Consider the following 21742-nt stretch of genomic DNA (forward strand, 5'->3'; position numbering starts at 1 on the left):
TACTATGGGCAAGGACGCCTTCCACTAGACCAGGGTGCTCAAAGCCCCATCCAACCTGGCCTTGAGCACTGCCAGGCTTGGGGCACCCACAGCTTCTCTGGGCAACCTTTGCCAATGACTCACCACCCTCACAGTAAAGAATTTTTTCCCAATATCTAATGTAAACTTAACCTCTTTCAGTCTGAAGCCATTCCCCGTTTTTCTATCAGTACATAGCTTTGTGAAAAGGTCCATTGCAAAAAAAAAAAAAAAAAAAAAAGGCAGTTTACTTGAACAAAAATATTTTATTATGTTTACAAAATAAATAAAGAACCCAGTATTTTTGTGGATACTCTTTCAAAACAATTAACTAAGAAAATTAAAAATATCTATTCAAAATTAACAGAGTTACTCAGTCATAGCTATCTGTAAGTACCAAATGGTGACTCTTCTGTGCAGCTATTTAAAACCATATTGTGTTTTCATGTTCAAAACTTACATGGCTATTTCAGATTTTCTATAACTTACTAAATATTTGGGGATTATTATGGTCATTTTGTGAAAACAGGATTTTTCCGAACAAACACATCTTTGTGCATGCTTGTTTATCCAGCTTACTAGTAAATGGATAACTATGCTTTGAAACATTGTTCTGACAGTTTTGTCTAACGCAAAAGGGTGAAATAACAGTGAAAACTTTTTTTCCCTGTTTTTTAAAACACTTTCTCCTACTTAATTTTCTCAACTGGTTATTAATTTTATCCAATATAAATCTTGAAATTTTATGCCTTTAGATAAATTTTATTGGTCTTCTGAAAATGAGGTATTTTTATTGGCTGTAGTCAAGATTTCATGCCACTGCCAGTATATATGATTGCGTACTTTCATCCAGCCTGTTATTTCATTGCTATATATGTGCCAGATATTTATAGAAAAATATGGCTAAAGGAAAGCAAAATCACATGCACATATCATACACATATATGATTAACAGCTTCCAGATTTTAAATTAAGGAAGACACATTAAGGAGGCTTATTAAGGAGATTGAGGCCATTATGTCTAAATTTAATCAGCTGGACTTGGAAGATCTGCAATTTGGAACATCTTTATTGCTAATTATGTCCTGGATGATCAAGTTTAACAACAAAAGAAAAGATACTCATCAACCCACTGCCTTTAAGTGGCTTACAGAAACCAGAGAAATACAGGCAAATGGGTGGTTTATGAAGTTGTTCCAGTAAGCCTGCCTTCCCATTTGCTTCCAGGATTTAGATCAATGATGTGCTTGAAAAAGAAAATAAGATTCTAGAACAGAACAATTCTTCCAACAGAGAAGAGTGCAGCAGGTGTGATTATGAGCTGAATTAAATAAAAATAAACGTATGCCTTTGCATTTTCACAAGGCAGATTTTCCACTTCAGTCTATGAATCTGTGGATCACAGGAAGTGACACAGTCACCTTTGGGTACTTTGCAAAATTTCCTTATTTTCATCATTTTTAAGTCTTGGATTTTTTTAGATGAAAGAAAGTACACCAGTCTCAGGAGTTTCCTAACCTCATCATGTGCCAAAAGATCATAGGTCACTCTATTCCTTTTAATGTCTCTGTTCTACTCTTCAGAAAGCTCTTCCAATAGGACATGGACCTTGTCCATAGTTAATCTGCTGTTAAAATCAGAAACTGAGGTAATGTAAATATCTAGTCTTCTTCACTGCAGCCTATCCAACAATCATGCAATACTTTGTACCCTGAACACCTAAGCAATCTTTCACACTTTCCACCTTAGCCCCAAGACTAAACAACGTTGTGTAATGTTGAGGTCTTGCATCAAGGAGCAGCACAAATACATGGACATTTTTCTAGCAGCAGAAGATTGTTAGACTTTTGACTGTCCTTTGGGACCCAAATTCCTCTAAGAGATTCACACAGCAATTCAGAGTAGGCTGGAGCAGAATTGCCAGAAAAGTAAGGAAAACTCTGACCCACAGGCTCTTACTTTGTTTCAGATAATGCACAGAAAAATTCCAGGGTACTGAACATTCAGATACTTTGCTGCCTTGCCTTACAGCTTGGGATCCTGCAGGCGAGTATAGCTCATGTCACTTTATCATCATCTTTTTCTTGTGCCAGGAAGACAGCTGCTACAGACACCGCTGCTCACAGCTTAGTCTTGAGTTAGAAAAGTGGCATATTACGTGACAAAAGCTGGGTCAGAGGATTTCTCTGCCTCACGTCCAGAACGTGAGTGAGTGACTGGAAGCAATGTATCCAGAAGCACCCTGGAAAATTAAAAGGGGACAAATATGGGTCTGGGAGGGGTGAAGACACAAATAAAATTGTAAGATGCTGAATTTTAGCTCATTTGATCTTCCACACTTTTTTGGCGCTTTTTTTGTTCTATCCCTCATCAAATATATTCCATAAATTACACCTTCTTCATTTAAAGATAGTTAATGTGTTAAAATGAACCTGGATGAGTCTGTAGATATGGCCAGTATGGAGAAACAGAAATAGCTATAAGATGATTTGAAGGAACAACCCTGCTTAATAGATGTTTAAAAAGTATGGCAACAAAAGTTGCAGCAAATTTCTGTTTACAGGGTGAAAGCAGAGTATATTCTCTTCTGTTGTGGCTACTTGGGAATTAATAAATTTACACTAAACTGATCTGGAATTTCTGAGTGACTGGAATGTTTTCTTTTTTTTTTTTTTTTTTCTCTTTGCACCAGTGTTTGATAGGATGATAAGTACTGAAGTATCACTCTGGCACTTTATAGCCATTGCACCAAAAATAGCAGGAAAACAAACAAGTCTGAAATAGAACAGTGTATCCATGGAAACAGTATACACAACAGTATTGAAAATTTTATGTTGAATCAGAGAAAATAATGAGTGGGATGAGGAATAAAACTCAGATTTCCACATGCCTACTGAGTGCAACAATTACATGGCCTTCCCTCACTTAGGAAAGAACACAGTCCTGCAAAATGTAGGGCATCATGCTAAATGGATCACACAATCCCAGAGAAGTGACAAGCTGCATAGCATGCTTAATTATTTCCCAAATAAGAATTCAGTATCAATGCAGCAAAGCGTGTGTAGAGTATGCATCTTGATCTTGACAAATTTTCTTTGCTGTGTCTCAGCAAAATCTTTATATGTATTAATCCATATAAACTTGTTTAGATAACACACACAAATGCTACCTTCTACTTAGCATTCTCCCAAATGTCATATTTCTCAAAACAATCAAAAATGTTTATTTTTGAAACTAAGAACAAGTGAAGTTCTATTGGGAATTAATAACAAAGCTGTAAAAAACAGGTAGCAAACAGAGAGTTCTAAGATTAAAAATAAAATCAGAGCTTTATTTAAATTTGATTCTGAATGAAAAGTATAAGGATGTCATTCACTTAAAAATAAAGATGGGGGAAAAAACCACATTAACTCCAGTATGGCATTTGCCTAGTGATTACACTTGTGGGATTACCTTGAAAAATACTGTTATGACTCTGGGGAGGAATCACTGCTGATCACCAAAAATATAAATATAGAAGAAAATAGAAGGCTTCTATTGATCTATGTAAAGACACTCTGCGAATTTAATTTAAACATGCATGTTTTTTAATATTTTGCTTTTCTTTTTGCTAAAAAATATACAAAGATAATTTGGCTTTCCATGTCACACTTTGAGTAAGAAATTTTGTTTAGAAGTTGCAATTAAATAATTCAAAAATAATTAATTCAGAAGACATCCCATTAAATTATAACCCTCCCCACTGGTTAACTTGGTGCCAAAATATATTGTTTAATTTATCATTCTTAGTATTTTTAGAAGGCCTCAAGGCAGGGAATGAAGCAATAATAAATAGGGAATAGTGGATAATTAGAGAAGGAAATGTGGAACAAAATTACTAAGGGCTTTAGGTGAAGTTCATTATTACTATTTAATAGTGCCCAAGAGCATTTGATCAAATTATGGATCATGTTTAAAAGTGGGCTGAGAAAAATCCTAGTGGAGGAGAGTTTTCTTACTACCACTTTCAGAATTTTGCAGTTAGTTTTACAGAATTTATTGAGGACTAAAAAAAGCAAAAGCATATTGACCAAACCTTCTACTCTATCACATACAATGCTCCAGTGAGATTTGAAGAAGACAGAGGCTCTTCATTCCCCCAGATAATGTTCAAGATGTGAGTATTACATGATTAAGCAGTAAAGCACTTCAAGAATGAGTGAGAAGGTGACACATTGTAAGTACAGCCTTTAGGGCTTTTAAGAACAAGTTGAAGTAGATTTTTTTTTTTTCAATTCTCCAGGGTGTTTGCTTTTCAGCCTCATCTTAAAAGAAAAACATTTTAAACACAGATCTTTCAAGCTGACTTGAGCTTTTGGCGATTTTTTTCATTCTATCATTTTTCTTGTGCATTTATGTTATTTCTTTAATCGTAGTATAAAAAGTATCCTGAGAATATTTTTAACTACAAACATATGTGCAAAATTACAGAAATCACCTTTTCACTATACAAAAAATCAAGATCCTAACACTTTTCAGTTGGAAGTCTTAATAAGAGAGCATGAAATCTATGGCACACAGCAAAAAAAGAGCATTTAATTTAAGCAGTAAGAGTAAGTTTAATATAAGGAATATTCTTTAATATTTAATTTTTTTCTGAAAGTCTGAAACTGATATATTAAATAATTTAAAAATATTTTTATGTCTTCTTATGCTTAAAAAACCCCAAAAACTGAAAGAAAGGAAAAAAAAAAAAAAAAAGAGAAGAAGAGAAAACCTCTTCTGATCTGTATTCCACAGTAGAAGAATGGGGGAATAGAATAACTTAGTTATTTCTGAAAATTTACCTTCCATGGGAACAGCTACATTTTAAGATATATTTGCTGACTCAAAGTAAAATTATACCTGTTAAATATAAAAAAATTGGTGGGATGGAAATTCTAATTATTCAGCAGTTCTGTTCATTAGAAAATTGAGATCTCCATCTTCAGATATTTGATTCAATAGACATAGCAGCCTGGACATTATGCTTGCCTTTTTTTTTTTTTTTTTTTTCTCCTTATAACAGTAAAAGAGTCAGGCTGGTTTGCCTTTGCCTTTTAACTAAGTTTATATGACTGGGAAAACTGTTTGATGTGTTTTATTTGATATTCTGGAAGTTTATAAAACCACTGGCACAGTTTAACAAAGAATTCTCAGAATTCTCAAGGTAACAGTACTGGCAGTAATAGTAAGAATGAAGCACTATTCACAATAGAATTTCACAAAAGTATGAAATGCCTTAATTTTTACTTTAACCAGAGGAGCAGCGTGTTCCTACCTCTTTCACTATGAGAATGACTGAATACTAATTTGTGTACAAAGCTGTGATATATTTATGCAGTTTGAGATAGCATGATGAGGTAGTAGAAAGCACCACAAGACTTTGACTCCGAAAAAAAAAAAATTAAAAAAAAAAAAAAAAAAAAAAAGAAAAAAAAAAAGAAAAAAAGAATCTGGTTGTCAGCCAGGGCAAAGAAGTCAATTATTTGGATAGATTTTGCACCTAATTTCTGTCACAAAGATTACTGAGCACTCTTCAAACCAATCCACAGTATGCAGAAAGAGGATGGAGCAGTTTCCTTGAGACTATCCATAGTGCAGAATGTGCCTTGTTTATGGATCTCAGACAGACAGCCTACAGCTCTGTCATAGACAGTTTGGGGTGACCTGGGCCTCCTCTCTTTTATTTGTTGTATTCAGAAACATTCTCTGATCTCTGTGTTGTATTCTGTAATGCTATTCACAACCATAACCTTGAAAATGAATTATTTACTTTGAAGGTTGTCTATGTTATCATGTCTCTTAATCCCTCTACAACATTTCCTACTGCACATGTGCAAGTACTTATGTCTGATTCATCACATTGGGAAATCATATTGCTTAAACACTTATATCAAAAGCATACCCTTTCCAAATAAAAACTGTGAGAAAATAGTTAAGCAGATATCTCTGAGTGTTGCAAATAAGAGGTCAGATGAGTCTAAAAATCATTAAAAAATAGCAGTACACATTTTAACTGGTTAGGCTACATTATTCTGGACTTTTTAATTTGCTTGAACAATTGCTCTGACATACATCTACAAAAACAGAGAACTCCAAATATGCCCAAAAGAGAAAATTTGCCTTTTGTCTTGGAAGGAGCATTCAACTTCTATGTGAAGTGAAGCTGGGGTCATCACTGCAATTTAAATAATGCATTATCAATAATGTAGAAGTTGATTTTAGCAATCTATTTCTTGCTGTGTTTTCTCTGCTGTTTTTTCTTCTGAAAAATTGTGCAGACAAAATATATTTATCTTACTGTGATAATAGTGGAGATAACACCTCTTAAGTAAGGGATTTTAGCATTTTGATTCTAATTTATAATCACTGAAAGTTTCTCAACTCATGATTTTTCCAGTTTCAGTTTTATTCATATTGTTTCTTATTCCTTTAGTCTTACTACCAAGATAATTCTTTCCTTGTCATTTTTTGTAACATGTGATTTGTTATTAAATCTTATTACTCATCCACTATCAAATTCACCTGTGTGTTCTTCTGTAGTCATTAACAAGCTTCACCTATAAATCTTAAATGTCATGTACATGGCTCATTTTTTTAAGTTTTGTAAACTCCAGAAATTTCAGAAATACTACTATTTTGCATTTACAACACCTTTAAATGAAGATTATAATGGAATTTAGCATCATAAATTAAGCTTCACTATGACCTTGTAAACCTAAAATATAAATACCTGTTCTTCTACATTTTGAAATACAAAAATCAGAAAGCTGATCAATTAAAAAAATATATTTACAAGAGTTAAGTGAATGTTCTAATATTTTTCAGAAGGAAAAGTCACTGCTACTTTTAAAAATCAAGATGACTTTAAATATCAATTATTAATCTAAAGCTACAGACAGTCAGTTTTAGATATAATTTCCATTACACATCTTAGGATATGTAACTGTTACAGTCTGCTTAATAATTAGGTCAATAGAAAGACAGTGCCTTCCAGACAGGAATAGGTTTGGGTCAGCCTGTGAGGTAATTCATCAAACTTGGTACAGTGCCTCCCAGGCAAGTAACTATTCACTTTGGTCTGGAAGAGAAGGCGGAACGTGGATATGTCTCCCAGGTAGAAAATTAAATGGGTCAGCCTTGGAGGCAGCCCAGATAGGTGACTGTTCAGCTTTACTTGAAAATGGATTAACATACTAAGGTCATTCCTGGGTACATAACTATTGGCTCCTGCTCAGATGACAAGCTATTATTCATGGACTTCCTTCCATTTGAAGTGCTGCTTATGGCAGCTTATCTTAAAAATAGATTATGAGATGGTTAGCCTTTGTCTCTAATAACAAAGTCCTGTTTGTGAACACGAGTGTATGTTTTACTAGGACATAAGAAATCACTGACCCTGGTGATTGTATCTTTGCCAGGGATAGTAAAAGACATTCCTTCAACTGGTATTGCCACAACTGAGACCACATGTTAATGTATATAAAAGATGCAAAGTATACTGCTGGTAAATAAGCCTTTGGCAGGTGAGAAAGCTTAGAGAGCATATGCTTACCTGGAGTACACATGTTCCTGACTTGGAAGAGAGCATCAAGAGCTTCATGTATTTAAACTTGCCTTTTATTCATGTCCACCTGAAAACTGAAAATAGTGTATTATTTGAGGAAAATACACTGAAAGCTCACACAATTATTAAAGTAAGAAGATAACCCAGATTCATAAAACAGAGAACACAGGCATAAAAGACTTGACTAAACAAGATAGGAAGTTTGGGAAGAGAGACAAAAAGTAGCAAATTAGTACACAACACAATAAAGTTCTTTAGCCCATTTCCTCTCCTTAATGTTTTTTTTTGTAAGCTCTTGTCAGTATGTTCTGCGCTGTGGCTGCAAGATAATAAAAGAGAACAAGTTATTATTTGAGGAGAGGGAGCCAAGTGAAGAATAGAGGGCATCCAATAAATTGGAAATTCTGATAGGTCTTGCTGAGTGCCAAATGGCATATGCGTCAATTAGCAACACTGAAGGAATTTTGGCAGTGATGAATCAGAGAAAGGGCAGTTTTTTATGGGAAGGCCAAGAGAGATCAGGTGGTCTATGGTGCACTTAATGATGCTTCAGGAGATAGAAGGTGGTCAGTGAAAGTAGAAACTTTGGATTGGGATTAATTAGGAAGATGCATATTTCCTGTGTAACTCATGACAAACTAAATATTTTATACTGAAAGCCAATGCTCTGAGACATATGTTAGGATAATTCATAGTGATGAAGTCCAGATTTTAAAAGGCACTCTGGAAAAATACAGATGTCCAAGAAAAACTACCACAAAAAATAAAATTAATATTGAAGGCTATAATGAATCAGTATCTTATGGCAGACAGATTACTGTAATGTCTGTTAGGATTTTATACAGTGAATATTTAATGTAAATTCTTAAACTCTACCTGGAACAGACAACAGCTCCCTTTTCAAGTGAATGCTTTCATTACTAGTTAATAAGATATTTCATATATTTTGTTCTTAGCGTGGTCCCATAAATCTCAAAAACAATACTAAAGAGGAATATAGAGCAACTCTATTGCTCCACTTTAACCCTATCTTTTCCTGTTGCCAGTGTTATATTACCTATAATGTGTAAAATAGAGGTTGGGTTAACTGACTACTGGACTCATTTCATGCCTCAGAATTTTAAGTTTATGGTGTTTAACGAAAAAGGATGAATGTGGCACAGCCATGATTGTGTGCCTCAGCAGTGAAAGAGTGACTTTTCTTGGGTGGGATTAAACTCATTGTAGAGGTCTAAAGTTTACTGTCAAAGTCACCAGCAGTTGCCCTTTTATAGTCTAAGAGGAGAAATAAACACTACCAGAGTGCCATTCATCAGCTGTAGTTCAGATTCTGTTTTAGACAGAACTACCCCTTAAAATGGCCTTGAATTTCCTAAATGATGGAAGATTTACTGTTCAAGTGAAGGTCAAGTGACACAGGCTATTTTAATGTGCGAAGTTTTGTTTGCTTGGGCTTCTTTTGCCATAACCAAACTTTCTTTGAAGTCTTAAAAATCTTCTGAGAATATACTAATGTATAATAACTGTAATTAAATTATCTCAGTAATGTCTAAAGCAGCAACTTTTCAACACCATAAACATTAATTCACAATTCACGTGTTCTTACTTTTTATCATATAGATGAGAAATCTATGTACCTGGTATTATCTTAAAACTTTGGCTATCAGAGCAATGAGATGGAGAAGGTCTGGTGCTCAGTTGCAACATTGATTAACTCCTAGTACATTTTAACCTAATCAGGTAAATTAATAAATCAAAAAGAACAGTATGACTTGTCATGGCTATAGAATATAATGGTTGCTAATTTCCTTTGTGGGCAAAATTTAGAATATGGAATGAATTGTGTGCTGCTTGCAGGCAAAATCCTTACTGTATTTGATTTTGATGTGTTTTCAATTGAATTATTTTCTGTGGTTCATTTAGCTTCAAATAGAAATTTAAAGGCCTAATTTTAAAGCAGCTGACATTATGGAGCACCTGATATGTCATTTACGGACAAAGATTATGTAGTTTTGCACATCCCTTAAACTTTTTGTGCAAATGCCCTTGATTTGACTGTGAGAGAGAAAAGGGCTTTTCTGAATCTTCATTTCATGACGATCAGGCAAAATGTGAGTATTTGTTTTTTCTTGTACAAGAAATTTCTGAATTCCAAGTGTGTCCTGGAATTGTCACTGGTTTCTGCAAAGTGATATCTCTTAACAACCCATCTTGTCTCTGTCATATTTCAAAGCTTGTTGGGTAAAGATTAAAATGATAATTTATAGGAAATTATATCCATATTTCATCTCTAGTCTTCAAAGTCACAAAAGGAGTTATTCTTTCTTCAAGAACAATTACTCCTAGAGTTTCTCTGGCAGAGCTGTTCTTCCTGCATTGATTCTGACACATGGTCTTCCTTGAAGATACAATAAAGTGCACAATACGTGAATGTGGCAACAGACTCCTACTCTGCTGTTTTTCAAATTCACATTATCTAATGCCTACAGGTAATAAAGAAGTAGATAAACCTATTAATCAATAGAATTAAATTGGAAAGTAGAGGTTCTGTGGGCACAAATATCCTTACCTCTACCGACAGACTTCCTTGATAAGTAGGCACTCAGCAGAAATCTGTGAGCCATTTATACTTTATATTGGCATGCCATTGCAATCAGTGTTTAACTCTTTCAGTGTTGTGAAGTTCATCTCCATGCTATCCATGCTTTTGCCTGGTTTCCACTGAAGTACTAAAGTTTGTTTGATGACTATGGCACTGTGAAACATGCTTCTGAGTTCTGCAGAAGAACTAAGGAACATTACTGTCAATGAATTAAGTACTATAGAAAAATAATAAAACAGCAAAAGCAATCAGAAAAACAAAAACAACCACAAACACAAAAAACAAAACAAACAAAACAAAAACCAATAACAACAACAAAAAAAACCCACCAGTATGAGATGGTTAAATACATCTGGGAAAACGTAAGCATAAGACAAAATCAGTGCAATGATGATTTGATGTTTGCAGATGTGGTGTTTAGGGACACAGTTTAGGGATGGGTGGGCAGAGATGGCCTAATGGTTGGATTCAATCATCTTAGGGATCTTTTGCAGCTATAATAATTCTATGAATCCAAGATCCCACCCTGAAACAGTTTAAGTTTCCTCTAAATGTCTACCATTCCATATTTGTTCTGGATATACAACTCTCATTAATGAAAATTTTAGGGCCCTCTCTAAATGTTATAATGGGCCCTTGTGCTGCCCAGTCCTGTGCTCCCTGCAGGACTCTTCCCAGTCCCTGTCCATTGGCTCAGGAGCCCCATTTCAGCCCAGCCCAGGTTCAGATGTGCATTCCTTAGTGGTTTTGTAGGCGTACCAGACTCCAGCTCCACCACAGCCCTGCCCTGACCATAGATGGGGTCCACTGATTTGGGCCCAATGCATGATCTGACCTAAATTCTACATTCCTGCAGAATTCTGGGATTCCCTGACAGACTTGTATGGTTGTCTGTTCCAAATTCACGAAACAGATGCAGGAAGATGAATGCTCTGTGATGAGTGATTAATCTTGTGATAAGAATAGGTTATTAAAAATAATTCTTATTATTCATTAACATCAAATTCCAGGTTTCATCCACCTGCATTTAGGCAACCGTGACATCTAAGCAAAAAAATATTGAGATGGATTTATCTCATCTGACTTCAGGAAAAAGCTGTGTGCCTAGTTCAATCTATCTGTTTGTGACTTTAGATCTGTTTGCATAGTGCTGTGAGACTTTTATTTCTGACATTTGCCTTTGGAGAGATCCCAATTCAAACTGCTGCTTATCTGAGAAAGTCCAGTGCACTGGAATAAATTTTTACCAAAGGGTAGAAGAGAGTAAAATGGCCATTCTGCTTCACCAACTCTTCAGAAAACACAGTCATGTCACGAACATAATGATTTGTTTTTAATCTGTATCTAAAGCCAAAAGTGTTTAGAATGGTTGACAGTGGTAAGAGCTTTATACTTATGCTCTGCTACAGCATCACAATGAACTGCTGAAAAAGTAGATTCCCACCCCTGCCATATCTGTCACAGTTCAGGACAAAATGAGAGGATAGAGACTAAATAGACCTGAACACCAGAGCATTTAATCACAGATGTATGCAGTTCTATAAATTAGATGACTTCTCAGTGCTTCAGTAACCATGTGATCACTCCCCCTCCAGTTCTCACAACCTGCTAGGATGCAGGGCTGGCTGATGACATGCCATTGTGGCCACCCAAGCTGCACTGTAGCAGCCTGGACACCTTGCTCTGTCCCCAGGGTCATATACCTTAGCCAGCTGATGGTGCAAATACATCTGGGTCATTCCTACCTTTGCTTAATAACTGTGATGGGGACTGCCCCTTCTGTAGGGCCAGCAAACCCCCTTGTCCTTGGAGAAGGAGGAGAGGAAAAAACAGGACCAGATATCCCCCATTCAAATGTTCCAGGTCCCAAACAGGAGCAAATGGCTGCAGCAACCTCAGAGAACAAGAACACATCCTCTTTCACTTGTCAGCCATTTCTACTTTGGGGCAAGATAGCTCCACCACTGCTCTCTGTGCATTCTTCTGCTCTGTATCACAGCCTTAGTGCACAGACATCAGTTTCTTTTTAGCAGGTTATTACCATTTTTTAATGGACTCTCTTTTTTTCTGGACCATTCTTCTATTCTTTCAGGATTTGTATTTTTTCCACTTAAATCTTGTATGCAAAAATAAAAACCTACACTAATGTTTTAAAATTTTCCTTATTTCCCTTATAAAGTCTGAAACTTCTCTGAACTTAATTTTCTCAATAATCCAGAATTTTCTACATTTCCCCTCCCAATAGGGGCATGTATTTGGGTCAAGTGCTGTGTTAAGAGTCTTTTTCATCCTCCTGTGAAGGGACCAGATATTTGTCTTTCTTGCTCCCTTTCCCAAAGCCATCTGTGATTCATGTAATCACTACCTTATTTCTGACACTAAAGGACAATGCAGAAACTTGGATACCAATACATTTTAACCACAGATAAATGTACACTTTTAGGACTTGTGTGGGAGGTATAGCACAGTCCAAAATGAACGTTTGGCAAGTTGGCATTGAAGTCCCTTCCAGGCAGTGTGTGATCCTGGAGCTGGGCCATAGGGTGCCCAAGCCTCTTATTTTATCCTCTTACCAACACTGGTCTGATCAAGCAGAGAAAATGAGATGCCTGATCGGACAGCTGTGCATTAGACCTGGCTGTTGCCATCACTGCTGCACTAACTCTGCACCCCTGGGAGGTTCTCCATATATTTGCTTCTTTCTCAGTGACTGGCAGGTTGTGCAGATCAGAGATGATCCTCTATCCTTAAAACTAGACTACTTCCCTTTTCTATATTAATTCACTAACATTATAGTTAACCAGGCCTAAACCATGCTGGCTGCTACAACCTCATCCAGAGAAAATTTTACAACATAAGGTTTTGAAAATACATTTTAAACATTAAGTATTTTCCCATATTCCTTAGCAAGTTATTTCAGTGTTTTAATTATCTTGCTATTAAGAAATTGTCACTGCAACTCTTGTGTGAATTTCTTAAATTCTGTATTCAGCCTTTCAAATTTTTTCCATCTTCTGTTTCTGTTGAATTCATCAAACATTACTGCCAAATGTAGTTTCATCAATCTCTAAACATGTTTCTGAATAAGCTGAATATTTTCTTATATTTCTCACTTTAATAAATCTTTTAGAAGACTAAAAATCCTTTTGTACTTTTCTAGACACCATCTAGGAAAACTGGGCTGAAGCAGAACAGATGTCTTCATTAGTGTCAAAGTTTCACCCTGATTAATTTGAAGAAATGAGAAGAATTTCTGAAATGCATGAAGAGATTTAATGGAGTGGAAACCACACAGAGGTAGTTACAAGGTAACATACACAAATACATATTTCATTTTTTTCTTTTTTTACACTATTTATTGAATAGAAAGTCTGAAGTAAGATTATGAACTATTTAACAGTTAGATTCTTGCAAGATCCAGGGACCAGGTTTGTCCCATTTGCTTTAGTCACTGAGACGTAACAATTATTGAAAAATCCAGCTTAGGTTTTTAACAAACTTAGACATTAAAACATTATTTAACCCAGGTATGTTTACACTGCTCTCAGGAAAAAAAAAAAAAAAGTTCCTTATATCTGCATAAAGAAATAGGTAAATGCACTCATAACTTTATTTTAAATATGAATAAAATGCATCTGCATGTAATTGTCCTAGTAGACTTGTCAACTCTGTCAGGATCCAAACTTACATAGGTCCAGATCTTCCCTGTTCTGCCTTGTAGATGGATGCCCCTGTGGGTAATAATCAACTCCAAGTACTGTGAGCCAAGCAATCTGCGCTGTTGGGACACCCCTGTAACAGTTAATCTCACAGGATGTGTCAAGGGCCTGATCACTGGCATGCAGTCACCTATATTGCAAAATTGCCAGCCTAGTCTAAGATGCCATCGTTAAGATCAGCAACTTTCTCCCAGTCAAACCTGAGCCAAGGATCATTCCCCATAGCAGTTTGAACATAGCTGGTCTATTTAGGAAGGAAAAAGAGTTTAGTTGTAAGGAAAACTGCTCTGCTGTGCCAATTAGCCTTAGGTCCAAAGAGTCCCTCGACTATCATATTTATTATCATAGCCAGAGTCTTAGTGATGGAATTATCAGTTGTATTTTTATGCAGACTGTTTTTAGTAACAGATATTTCTCCCTTTTTCTCATCTGAAATAACAATAAATATTTACAACTTTTAATAAAACTATCAGGAGAAAAATCTTATACTTCTCAATGGACCTTACCTGCTATTTGATTACAGCATTATACATGGCTATGGAGGTCTTCTGAGAATTATGTCCTTATTAAGAAATAAGAAAGCAGCTTTCATGTCATTGTTCTGTACAAATAGAACAGATTTCTTCTTGAATAAAAATTATGCTAAACCCCATGATCAGATAGCAAAAAACTTGAACAAACCAGAATAAACAACTCCTCAAAACATCTTTGAATTCTCGTAATTAAAAAGTCATTGTCCTACATACAGTGCATGTCACACAATCATTAAAATCTTTTAAAATTCAGAATAGAATATGTGTTCACTTAATTGACAAAGTTCACTTGCTATGGACTTCACTAATGGAAATGAATTAAACAAGAAAAAAATTTAAATCTGAAAAACGTAATTAAATAGTCCAATATAGAAATTATTCTTCATGATAATCAGCCAAAGGAAAAAAAATTAACTCCTAAACAAAGCACCACAAGACACTGTAAAATCTGCTTTTCTTTATTTGCTTCCTCTTCTTTTTCTTATTGCTCTTCCTCAACCTTCATCTTAACATATTTTCTTTTTTCTTTTTTTCTTTTTCTTTTTCTTTTTCTTTTTCTTTTTCTTTTTCTTTTTCTTTTTCTTTTTCTTTTTCTTTTTCTTTTTCTTTTTCTTTTTCCCTTCCTTCCTTCCTTCCTTCCTTCCTTCCTTCCTTCCTTCCTTCCTTCCTTCCTTCCTTCCTTCCTTCCTTCCTTCCTTCCTTCCTTCCTTCCTTCCTTCCTTCCTTCCTTCCTTCCTTCCTTCCTTCCTTCCTTCCTTCCTTCCTTCCTTCCTTCCTTCCTTCCTTCCTTCCTTCCTTCCTTCCTCCCTTCCTTCCTCCCTTCCTTCCTCCCTTCCTTCCTCCCTTCCTCCCTTCCTCCCTTCCTCCCTTCCTCCCTTCCTTCTATCTTGTCCTTTCTCCTATGTCTTTCTCTTTCTCTCCTTTCTCTTTTTTCATTTTTTCTTTCTCTTCCTTTCTCTCAAGCATTTTCTCTCTCTATTTCTCTCACTATTTTTACATTCTTGCCCTACTCCCCTGAATCTCCACTCTACTGCAACTTAGTCGTTCTTCACATTCGTTTGAAGAATATTCTGCATTTCTCCCAGGAGTTTCTTCAATAATCATTTTTGTTCTCTGCCTCTACAAAAGACGGATCTATGCTCTCTGACCAGATGGAAATAGTCTCGGGAACTAACCTTGTGTATGTAAATAGAGAAGGTGAATGTTGTTACAAGGATGCATACATTGTCACTTAAAATGGTCTTAAGAAGAGAATGTTGTTCTACAGTGGCTGTCTCCTGACCTGCAGATACTGAGGTATGTTGCTGGTGAGCTATACACTAATGAAGTTCAGAGTGCCAATTACCGACTTGTTAATTTCTCTTTTAATGATAATAAAATGTGTCTCATGTGAGGAGTTTGCAGGTTAGCACATGATAAAACTAGTCATGTATTTTGTTACTGGACATTGTTTCCAGCAAAGCACTTACTCTCAAAATATGCTAATAAATTTTAATTTACCATCAAAATGGAGTTTCTTATTTTAAAATTGCAGGATGGGATTGTATTAACAATATCAAAATATCTCTCTAGAGAAATGTGTATCATTTTCCTAAAGGAGCTTTAATTTATTTGCTTAGATTTCATATCTACTCTTTTTACTTGGAGAACACTCGCTATAACTTAAAATGCAAATATTAAAACTTCTGGTGGAATTGCAGATTTGTCAATGTGTCTATCTACATTTCTAGATTTGCAAACGACAAACTATGCAAATCAGAATGGAAACAGTTACAATTTTCAGTCACACTACAATCCTTTCTTCAAACACTACAAAAGTACATTCTTTGAGAATCTCACACTAAAGACAATTGAAATAAAATATCTGTTAGGAAGAAGGAAAAAACAATTAATATATGGAGAAGGAATGCTGAATTTCCTATGATAATATCACTTGCAGAGAATGGATGCCTGTGTTTGTGTCCAGAAATATACTGCTGATAGAAATTTAGCCCAATCTGTCATTTAGACTGACCTTACAAATTTGTAGAGGTACAACAAGAATATGATAAGAGAAGAATATTCTTCTGTCACAAGAGGATAAGTTGGTTAGTTTTTTGGAATAAAATATCTTGAATTTCTTTCCTTTGAATAGAATTCATTTGGACTGACTTCTTGTATCTGACAATCAAAAACCTAAGTCTGAAGCAATCACTTCCCTTTGTAATCAATAATGAGAAGTTCACACATCTGGAGAATGATTTATCTATCTTATCTAAATCAGTCTTAAAGTTGGAAGCATCAATCCTGGTGAAGATACTTGTTTGCTTGAAGTGAAAAAAAAAAGGTAAATTTATTTGAACCTAGTTGTTTAAATTGCAGTTAAAGGCATCTATGGTTCACATGATACCCGAATGCATATAGTCATGATTTTTATTTAAGAGGGACAAACACTTTCTACCTTCACCCGTCAGGTCAAAACTAGTTTCCTAAACTATCAAATTGATTTACTGGGTTTAAAAATACATTACTGCTTGATAATCTCAGCCTTTCAGATTAAAATTTTTAGTTCTCTGGTTCAGAGACATTAGATTTCAAGTGAAAAATAGTTGCTTCCTTTGATACTTGAATTAATAGAAACCTAAATTATTTCTGTATAAAAATGGGTATATTCCTATGAAAGCAGGCTCTACCTACATATCTTTTTAAATCTTGCATCTTTTTGCCATTTTCAATTGATTGACCAGTCTTCAAAGATGCTTGGCAGAAATAGCACCAGTGGTTATGTCATCAAGCTTAAGTTTAACAGGTGGTTGAAATAGACTGTGAGGATGTGTTTTCTAGAGCTTTACTTATAGATTCACAGAAAGTTGGCACACGTACAAGAGGAATATTCAGCTGTTTCAAAAAAATTTATAATATGGAAAGATATATGTATGGCAATACTTGTATTCATAAGTTACTAAACATAATTATGGACACCTCCAGAAGGTTTGAAAAGACAGAGAATGATTTTGCACTGTCTTACACTTTGTGTAGTTTAATACTTTCCATGATTTAACACTTTGCAGTCATAGCAAAAAGGACTTAAAATAGAGCCTGTTATTGTAGTATTCATAGTGTTACCTGATGAAAGCTAAAACTATTAGATCTGGTCCCAAATGTAGAGAATCAGCCAAATGTCTAATAACCCACACAGTGTACCTCCAAAATTAGGGGAAACAGCTGTAATTCAGGAATATTAATTTCTTGAAGTGATACGGATATCTAAAAACAAGATTTTTCTAAAAGATAAGGATTCACCTCATGATTGGAGCAGCAGTTCATGTTCACATTTTCTGAAATTTTTTAGAGTCAGACAGTGAAAAGCTTTTAGCAAATAACTCTCGATTAATTCAATATTTTCCCGTTTCATGGGCTATATGCTATGATCTCAGTTGTTTTCAATTTACCTGTAAAAATGCAATCCTGTACATCTGCTATTTTGCTACAATGAAGCAACAATTAAAACATTTTTTTTTTTTTTTAACAATTAAAACAAACACTAATAGAAAAGAAACCATGCTTACTATATAGATATTTTAGATTCTGGCTCTTGTGTGATTATGTGTATTGTGTACTGTAGCAATTATTCTTGCAGACTCCTTGTATCTAAAGTTGTCTGAACATCATCATCAATCTAGGTGTGGTTCAGAGCAACAACGAGACTGTTCCATATGATTTTGTCCCACAGAAGCCATCTTCTAACTGGGCTAACTGGAACACCAGAGATGTAAATACAGAAAGTTTCTACGTCGTGTTCATCTGTACAACAGGAAGATTTCGTAAGGCTGGGAAGTATTCATTAATACATTATCTCTATTAACTCTTTTTCTATAGAAGACTCTAGTCAGAGTGCTCAAAAAAGCTCATTAAACTGTAATGTTTTGGGAGTAGTCTGTATGCTTTTCAGACGCATAGTCAAAGGCCTAAGACAAACTTTTTTGATAGATGCATTTCCAGTGGATATCTGCTCAATATTTTACAAGTTCTCTTTTTGGCTGGTCTTTTTTTTTTTTCTTCTTTCTTTCTTTCTTTCTTTCTTTCTTTCTTTCTTTCTTTCTTTCTTTCCTTTCGGAGGAAGAGTTATATTCTCATATTTTGTAGAAAACATGTAAAATCTGTTTTTACAGTTGCACTGTAATTCCTTAATCTACTCAAGCACTAAAAAAGTTTCCCTCTCTGAGGAACATATGTGAATACAAAAAAAAAAATTGACTAGAAAAGATTGCACCAATAGCACAAGAATTCTCTACTATTTTTGGAAAAAAAAGAATGCAGAGAGAAAGACCTATAAATGATTCCTTAATCTTGTTCTTTGTTTAAACTAATATGAACTTCATTTTACCTGAAATGGCAAATATAATGTAAACATACTCTCGAAAAAGCCCATCCAAAAGTATTGGATTTTAGTCTATCCGTATCACAAGGCAAAGGCTCAGATTTTTTTGTTGATGAAAGGCTTTGATTCTGGAAGTGTGGAGGTGCATAATGGGGAAGAAAATTTTCTTCCTCTTAATTTATTGTAAAAATAACAAAGTGGACATTCCACAGACTTTGTGCTGTCTGAGAAGCATAATGAAGAATTATTAATTCATGGATACTGAAACAATACAAGGCCCTTAGACAATGCAGGGGGAAAGATATATAAACTGGAAATGCTTTAAGCAATCATGGAGGAAACTCCAATCCTGAAGCAAAATGCTGAACATTTTCAGTCTTAGTAGAAAACTTCTTAATAAGAATTTGTATTCAGTGAAACCAATGCATTGATCTTATAAATCTAGAAAAAGAGAGAGAAAAAAACCTGCTCAATATCACTGAGCCTGATGTTCTAAACCTGCAAATGTAAAAGAAAGGAGTGGGCAGCAGTGAAGAAGGAAGTCTATTTTTTGAAGATACATAAAGGAGGACTATTGTGCCAATTCACCCTCAATCCTTTTAAAATGATGGAAAAAATTCTGCTAGAATCTACTGAAATTTAAGTTAAGGGAAAAATATATATTTGCAGTGGTTTAAGAGTTTGGCTATACTAAAAGAAGAAAAAATATAATCCTGTAAACTCACTACAAAATGAATTGCTGAATCTGTATAGGTTAGACACAAATGACATATTTATTGTATAAGTGGCTGCATACTTCAGTCAAATTGAAAATTTTCACTAGAACTGAATTAGTGTAACCAGATTTTCTGCTCTTGTCAGTGATTGCAATTTTACTGAAGACAAGATTGTTTTTCACATCAGATTAACTCAGAAACCATTCCTAGCAGCTTTTGCTTTTCTTTAGCATAGTATACATATATTTTCCTGTTGTGTGATGTTATCAGGTTGTTTGCCAGCTGGAGATGGAATGAGATTTGTTTGGGTAATTCCCAGCTAAAGTGTGATCCCCTGGGGAATCACAGCCAAGAGTCATAATTTAGAGTAATATCTAAATTGTGCAAATTCATTCAAGTGCAAGAACACTTAGAGTTTTAAATAGCAAAAACTTTAATCAGCCTCTTGGTATATATGTTTCCAACACACCACACACATAAAGAATCAAGAAGAACATTCTCCCAATTGCTTTAATTAAGTAAAACACAATCATCAATACCTTATTTTTCTTCAGAGAAAATAAAGATTAGGCCCCTTTAGTTTGAAAGAAGAGAATTTGTTTCATGTACAGGTGATGTAGATAACCTTCATTGTCCCTGGATCTGTTAAACGCGTTCCTAATAAGTAAATATCTAATTGATTAATGATATGAAATTTAGCAAGCAAAAACAAAATCACCTTCTGAAAGGTAGCAAAAATAGCATAACAATATAAAACAAGTTTATCTTATTTATTCTTCTTCATTGTTCATTGTGTTAAGACAATGCAGCTGCTAGAGGGACATGTAATTCCTAATGTGTCCACCTCCCAGTGACCTATCCTCATCCTACAATCCTTGCTCGTCATTCCATTCTGCTGGAATTCTCTCATGCATCATTGTCCCAATAAAACCCACAAAAGCTAGGTCAGGAACAGTTTCAAATTATTTTAGATTCTAATGAAGAAGAGAATAAACAACACTCTGGGGACTGAGAAACACTGTGACAAAAAAATTGAGGTCAATGAGTTCCTAAATTTCTATGGACTTAGACAACAACACAAAGTGACAAAGAACTTGCATTATACTGACTTTGCATAGGCAGAATTCCTTCCTCTCTTTTTTCATGACATATTTCATAACGGCATTAATAGCTTTTTTTGTGGTCAGCAAATAACATTAGGAGAAAAACTGGTGCCCATGAAACAATTTCTAGAGATCATGGATTTTTGTGGGTGAAAATACCGTGTACCTAAATGAAATGCAAATTTATATATGGATTTGTATATCTGGACTATTACACAGAAAGGACACTATAGTTCAACCTATTTTAAAACTTGAGCAATCTAATAAAGGTTACGCTTTTTTGGGTGATGCTGATTTTTGGTGGTTTTTTGGTTGGTTTTTTTGGTTTGTTTGTTTGGTTTTTTTGTTTTTGTTTTTGTTTTTTTTTTTTTTTGTGGTGTTGTTTATACATAACATACAGCAGTGACCAAAATTCCAGCAGTGTCACTATCTCTTGAGTGACAATTTTATTTCTAAATAAGCTCCACAGAGACTGGTGAGTTGACAAAAAATTAATTTAGTGGTTATGGTTTAAAATTGTCAGAGAAATACAGTGAAATTATTGGCTCAAATGATATCTGTTGAATGTTACTTTAGAAAACTGCATTATCTGCGTCTTAAACATGATGGTTCTGCTAGCTGGCACCACATATTATAGAATCACAGAATCATCAAGGTTGGTAAGAGACCTTTAAGATCATCAATTCCAGACACTGACAAGTTCTTTGCTCTTCTCACACAGGGATGCCATCAGCAATAGCACATAGCAATGCTATCAGGCATTGCTCTTCTAGCAGACACCCTCCCACAGCCCATGCAGAAGACCACTGTGAGGCAGCTGTTCCCCTGCAGCCCATGGAGGCCCACAGTGGAGCAGAGATCCACATTCAGCCCATAACAAACCCTAGGCAAGAACAGGTGGATATGTGCTAAAAGAAGATGCAACTTGTGGAAGGCTTATGCTAGGGCAGGCTCCTGTCAGGAACAGCAGCCCCTGAAGACAATAGGACACCTGAGGGATTAGGGCATATTTTCCTCCATTGTGTTCCTACTGCTTAGTAGAGGAGTCAAACGTCAGTATTTTTATATTTTAAATATAAATATTTAAAATATTTACGTATTAA

This window comes from Sturnus vulgaris, chromosome 2 (assembly GCF_052056855.1).
Source record: "Sturnus vulgaris isolate bStuVul1 chromosome 2, bStuVul1.hap1, whole genome shotgun sequence".
NCBI lineage: Eukaryota > Metazoa > Chordata > Aves > Passeriformes > Sturnidae > Sturnus > Sturnus vulgaris.